Genomic DNA, 7,331 nt, shown 5'->3' on the forward strand with positions numbered 1-7,331 from the left:
ATCTTTACCTTCCAGTGATGGTAATTATCTTTGTCCAGAAAAGGAATCTTGACTCCAACATCCTTCTTGTTCATCTTGTTGTTTGTTGTGATCTTTAAACTCTTTGTGTTTCAAGAGCTTGCTCTGATACCAATTGTTAGTTCCTAACAATGGAGCAAGAATTACAGAAGGGGGGTTGAATGTAATTCTAGTAAACTTTTTCTTGAACTATAAAATGTTCTAACTCAAACTATATATATAAGTGTTTTGATTTACAAGGTGCGGAATCACAAGTTAAATAAATCAAAAACATAAAGTAATAAAAACACAAGTCTTTAAAACTTTCTGGTGAATTTGAAAGTATCCACCAGATATATATATATATATATATCGAATTAAGAACTCTGTGAAGAACAAATTGTCTCACAACTGCTTTACAAGTGAACAAACAAAGTATAGAGAAATTCTTAACAGTTACAGCTTTTTCTATTTCTCTTCTAAAAGTGTTTGCTTAGTTATTTTGTTCTACTGGCTACACTTGGTTTATATACCACCAAGTTTACATGGTAATAAGACAGGATAATAAAACAAAAACTATCAAGTCAAACTCCATGCTGCTTCACTACTATATTCCAGCATCTTTGAAACTCTTCTTAATCTTGCATGGAAATGGTAATGCTCCTTTGTTCTTCATTTCCTGTTAAACAGGCCACCACATTCCTTTTGCAAACACCCATTGCATGTGACTGTGTTGTCATTGTCAACAGATGTTTGAATCGATCATCCGTCGGGTACATACTTGTCATATGTCGGGTTGCCTTGTTGATCATTCATGGGGTAGGTTTGTTAATCATCTGTCGGGTAGCCATTTATCACTTGACTCCATTTTATTTGTGCAGAATTACAAGACATCTTATATTTACATTTAATCAACCTATTTTGCACATCTACTAGCAGTCTACATGACTCAGAAGCTACTCCAGAATCTATACAAAGATGTTTGCATAAATGTGCTACATGACTTATTGTTACATAAGCTATTCACTCGAAGGATATCAATTAGTCATCCGTCGGGACTATATTGAATCATCCGTCGGGACTATATTGAATCATCCGTTGGGACTATAATTGATCATCCGTCGGGTGCTATATTTTTCACTAAGTTAAATCTACTAAGGTATTTTGTTAATGTAATCATCAAGTTCACAACATATTCCCAACAATAGTCACTTGCATCGCACATCATCTCAAAAGGTTCATTCCAATCAGGTGCAGTTATGACCGGTGCCGTGATTAAACTCTTCTTCAATGTCTCAAAAGCTGCAAGGCACTCGTCATCAAACTTGAAAGGGACATCTTTTTCTAGCAAACTGCACAATGGCTTTGAAATCTTAGGGAAGTCTTTGATGAAACGCCTATAGAAACCCGCATGACCAAGAAAACTGCGAATTCCCCTAACAGAAATAGGTGGAGGAAGATTCTCAATGACCCCCACCTTGGCTTTGTCCACCTCAAGACCCTTACTAGAAACCTTGTGCCCGAGAATAATGCCCTGTCGCACCATAAAGTGACATTTCTCCCAACTGAGAACCAGATTGGTCTCAACACACCTTTTGAGAACATGTCCAAGATTTTGCAAGCATTCATCAAAAGAATCGCCAAATACAGAGAAGTCATCCATGAACACCTCTACATTCTGGCCAATCATATAAGAAAAAATGGCCATCATACATCTATGAAATGTGGCTGGTGCACCACACAGACCAAAAAAAACTCGTCTGAAGGCGAAAGTACCAAATGGACAAGTGAAGGTAGTCTTTTCCTGATCTTCTGGAGCGATACAAATCTGATTGTTACCCGAATAGCCATCCAGAAGACAATAGTACACATGACCGACCAATCTGTCAAGCATCTGATCAATGAAGGGAAAAGGGAAGTGATTCTTCCTAGTGGCTTTGTTCAGCTTCCTGTAGTCCATGCAAACTCTCCACCCCGTGACTGTTCATGTAGGAATAAGCTCATTTTTCTCATTTGCTACCACCGTAATTCCACCTTTCTTTGGCACACATTGAACCGGGCTTACCCATGAACTATCAGATATAGGATAGATGATCCCTACATCTAGCCACTTAAGAATTTCCCTCTTCACTACTTCCTTCATGATTGGATTAAGTCGTCTTTGCTGCTCGACCGTAGGCTTGCTACCTTCCTCTAGCAGAATTTTATGCATGCAGTCAAAAGGGCTGATTCCCTTGGTATCTGCTATAGTCCAGCCAATTGCCGATTTAAACTCTCTTAGAATCCTCAGAAGTTTTTCCTTGTCACCACCTGAAAGGTCAGATGCAATAATAACAGGAAAAGTAGACGCATCACCTAAAAACGCATACCTCAATTGCTCAGGTAAAGGCTTAAGCTCAAGAGTGAGAGCTTTATCAATAGATGGTTTGAGGCGTTTAGGATCTTTGTTTAATTCCTCCATTACAAGAGATTCAAAAGGCATATCAATCTTCCTCTTCCAGGGAGAAGCATTCAAATATTGCAATTATTCTTCACCTTCGTCATCTTCACTATCTGAATTTCCCAATAAGGCTTTTTCTAAGGCATCACACCTTAGCAATTGATCAAGTTCTGAAGTAACCACAAAATCGACCAACTCCACCTTTACGCACTCCTCATTTTCCATAGGAAATTTCATAGCATTGAACACATTAAAAGTTACATCCTAATCCAGCATATGCATTGTGAGCTCACCCTTCTGCACATCTATCAAGGTTCAACCAGTTTCCAAGAAAGGACTTCCCAAGATTATGGGAATCTTCTTATCCTCCTCGAAATCAAGAATTACTAAATCAGCAGGGAAGTTGAGTTTATCAACCTTGACCAAGACATCCTCCACAATACCTCACGGATATGTAATAGAACGGTCGGCCAACTACAAGGTCATATAAGTCGGTTTTGGATCAGGTAAATCCAACTGCTTGAAGATTGACAAAGGCATCAGATTGATGTTCTCCCAAGTCACATAAGCATCTATCAAAATACACTTTTCCAATAGTATATGGAATATTGAAGCTTCCTGGATCTTTAAGCTTTGGAGGCAACTTCTGTTGCAACACAACACTGTATTCCTCCGTGAGAGCGACAGTCTCTAAATCATCTAGCTTCACTTTCCGAGAGAGAATACCTTTCATAAACTTTACATAACTAGGCATATGCTCAAGAGCCTCAGCGAAAGGTATGTTGATATGAATTTTCTTGAACACCTTTAGAAACTTCTTAAATTGCTTGTCCAGCTTTTTCCTCTGGAGCCACTTAAGAAAAGGCGGTGGAGGATAGATCTGTTTCTCCCCTATATTACCTTCAGGAGGAGTGTGCTCAACAGTAGTCTTCCTTAATTCCACTTCTACTTCCTGCTGCTCTACTTCTTTCTCAGCCCCGGCTTCTTCAATCAACGCTTGAGTTTGTTCGGGATTCGCAATATTTCCATACCTCAAAGTGATTGCCTTTACCTGCTCCTTAGCTTCCCTCTTTCCTGACACTTCAGTGTCACTAGGTAGTGTACCAGGCTGACAATTTAGCAAGGCATTGGCAATTTTCCCAATTTGATTTTCCAAGGTCTTGATAAGAACAACTTCATTTTTGCACATAAGCTTCAACTCCTCTAATTCAGATTTTTCATTAGCTTGTTGCAGCTGGAGTTGTTGTCTTGGTGCATATTGCGGTTGCTGAAAATCAGGGGGGTTGTACTGCTTAGCTGGATACTGCTGATAAGGCTGTTGAACCGCATTCTGAGCGTTGCTCCAACTGAAATGAGGATGATTGTGGTTGTTGGGATGATAAGTGGATGGTACAGGTTGCTGTGAATGCTGAAAGTTGCTCAAAAACTGAGCTGATTCACTAGAAATTGCACACTAATCAGTCTAATGTGCACCAACACCAAGCTCACAGACACTAGCGATTTGATTAACTCCATGATTAGCCAAAGTGTCCACCTTCATCATCAAAGCCTTAAGTTGGGCCGCTATAGCAGTTGCTGCATCCAACTCCAGAATTCTTGCTACCTTTCCCCGAGTCAGTCTCTGGGAAGGATTCTGGTAATTAGCAGCCATCAGTTCAATAAGTTTATAAGCTTCATCGTAGCTCTTAGCCCACAAGGCTCCTCCTGATGTTGCACCAAGCACGGGTCTAGAAGTAGCACCCAATCCATTATAGAAACAGTTAATAATCATCCAATCAGGCATGCCATGGTGTGGGAACTTCCTTAGCAACTTCTTATATCGATCCCAAGCCTTACACAAAGATTCTCCTGTTTGCTGAGCAAATTGAGTAAGAGCATTCCTGATTGCAGCAATCTTTGCCATAGGGAAGAATTTAGTGAGAAACTTTTGAGCAAGATCTTACCAAGTGGTGATAGACCTTGTTGGTAGAGAATTTAACCAGCACTTAGCTTTGTCCCTCAGAGAGAACGGGAAGAGTCGCAACTTGATAGCATCTTCAGTCACATCATTGAACTTGAAAATGTCACATATCTCGATAAAATCCCTGATATGCATGTTGGGGTCTTCATTAGGAAAACCCCCAAACTAAACTGATTTCTATATCATCTGAATCGTGCTTGACTTGATCTCAAAAGTGTTAGCCCTGATGGCTGGCCTGATGATACTTGACTGAATGTCATTGATCTTAGGCTGAGAATAGTCCATCAAAGCCTTAGGATTTTCTGCTTGATCACCCATCTCTACTAAAGCTGGTTCCTCGACTTTCTCTTCTTCTTCTACCTTCTTTTCTTCTTCAAAAACTTCCTTTCGAACTACCACAACTTCTTCCTCGGCTTTATCCAGTGTTATCTTATGAGTACGCGAACTCGTATGTATACACCTTCGTTAGAGTACCTGAAATAAGCAAGGAAATGAATAAGTAACAATGTCCGAGTCAATGAACTTTAACAACCACTGATGGAAAGCACATAAACTATATATTAACACTGCAGTCCCCAGCAGCGGCGCCAAAAACTTGTTAGTCACTAAATACGCGCTAATAATACACACAAGTATACGCGTTCGCAAGTAATATAGAATTTTTTCTAGTTCGTTCCCACAGAGACTGGCTTTGGTTAACTAATTAATTTATGCACTTAAACAACAATATATGGTTATTATTCAATGCTAAGACGATAACGAATTGAGGTTGTTTATAACTAAAAATTAAGCTAACAATTATAACTAAGGGAATAAGATTGACTGAATTAATATATATGATAAACATGGGATTCTAACTTCATTAAATACTTCATTCAATAGCCTTATTGTTCTTATCCTTAGCATGCAATGGTGATGACACTAATCAGATAACACGAAACTGATAAACGCCAACTTTCGTTGTACGAATACCATACTACCAGACATCCACCAAAGAGATAGAAGCTGAATAGACACTAATTATATTGAGACCCTATATGTCTATAGAATTTGACAATATAACGGTTTAAGCACAAGTTATCTATCTTGATTACATAGGGCAAATAAGATGGTTAATATTACCTACGAATCATGCATAAAAAATACATGAACCTATGCTAGCATGGTAAATTTTAAATCCTTAAATTCACTTTCACTTCATTAAGAATTAACACACTATCTTATAAGTTTGCGACACTCATAAGACGAATACGCACAACCAATACTAGGTTATCATACAATCATCACATACTAAGGTATCGAAACAAATTAACTAAAGAAATCCATAAATAAATCCACTAGAACCCCACGATAACGATTAGCCCATAATCGGACTCATTATCAATGTGGGTTCCGATGAAAGCATGGTATAATAAATGTATTCTTTATAACGAATACATAAAACCAAATACGAAACAAGTGTAAGGTTCACAAATAAGAAAACTATCATCCAAGTTTCAACTTAGAACTAAGGTTCACAAGTAAAAATAAGATCTTCTTCATCTTCGTTGCATCGTGTTAACACTGTCTTCTTACGGCTCTCCTTGATAAGTCTCTGGCTTGATATATTATTAAAAATGACTTAAAGTTATTTATATAGCAACCCTAATTAGCAGAGAAGTCCATAAATCAGTCTTCTATTCAAAAAAAGATTCTTGAAACCCGACCTGGTGCGGTCGAGTGCTTTATCAGCGCGGGCACACTGGCTCTCTGAAGTTCAGGCGTGACTGCACGCTTGAGCAGCGCGGGCGCGCTGAGCTTCTGCCAAAACATTGACTTCTTCTTTTTCTTGCAGATTTAATCCGGTCTTCACGAGCTTTATTCCTTAGACACCAACCTAACACCATATTAGCATCAAATCAATGCTAAATCACCTGATTCTCAGATTAATGCCTGAAATGCAAAAACACTAGAAAACACATTAAAACACCAATAAGTTGAGTACAAATACACCAATTCAAAGCTTTACGGAGCGTAATAAAGTGTCATAAATGCCACTCAACAAATCTACTCAACTAAAACATTGTTGTTTGCAGAAATGTGTTACAAGACTTATTATTACATAAGCTACACTCTCGATTGATGTCAAATTTTCATCCGTCGGGACTATGAAGATCATCTATCAGGACTATATTAGAACATCCGTCGAGAGCTACAAAAACACTAAGTTAAAATCTACCAAGGTGTTTTGTTCAATTAATCATCAAGTTCACAACATATTCCTAAAAATCTCCCCCAATTTATGTCTACTGGAATTGTAGCCATAAATTAAGAGAAACTTGATGATAACAAAACACCCTAAATGTACAGATAGAATTACGGTAGATAAAACTTGTAAGTGCTACAGTTTATTTGAAAATTGAACAAAGTAAAGTGTATAAAGAGTTCTCACAATCATTATTAAGTTGCTCCTCTAGTCTGGGCAGATGTTTTCTATTTCCTTGATTGTCTTGATTTCTTTCCAAGCTTCCAGTTGCTTTCTTCTATTTGATTTTGGAGTTGTCTGTGAAATTCAAATTCTTCAGCATTTGATATATCCAATTTTTCTTGCATTTCCAATAGAGTCTCATTGCTTGAGATGCTCAATTGGTCCTCCAATCTGAAGAATCTTCTAACACCTTTGTCATCCATGAATTACATCAGCCAGTAAGGCCTCAAGTGCACTGTATTTCCTATGAAGGGAATAGATAGAGTTCTTGGAAGTGCATTTGAGGCTTTCCTACTCCTGAGTTCTTCTATATCTATATTCTTCAGAACTAATTTCTTAGCTATCACATTGAATCCAAAAATTTTATTGAAGGATGAGAAGATTTTTATCAAAATAGAACAACTTTCTTGAAGAATTATGTGAAGGGGCCATGTGAACTCCTTCCCACCCTTGTATTTGAACACCAC

At 38.1% G+C, this 7,331-nt stretch overlaps 1 non-coding gene across 1 annotated transcript; it reads left to right on the top strand.

Moving 5' to 3' along the window:
* The first annotated feature begins 4,218 nt into the window (after window positions 1-4,218).
* Window positions 4,219-4,325, top strand: LOC141669062 (small nucleolar RNA R71). Its single transcript, XR_012553361.1, has one exon. It is a non-coding gene; the product is annotated as a small nucleolar RNA R71 (small nucleolar RNA).
* The last annotated feature ends 3,006 nt before the right edge of the window (window positions 4,326-7,331 follow it).

The sequence above is a fragment of the Apium graveolens genome, chromosome 6, assembly GCF_009905375.1.
Source record: "Apium graveolens cultivar Ventura chromosome 6, ASM990537v1, whole genome shotgun sequence".
Classification (NCBI taxonomy): Eukaryota; Viridiplantae; Streptophyta; class Magnoliopsida; order Apiales; family Apiaceae; genus Apium; species Apium graveolens.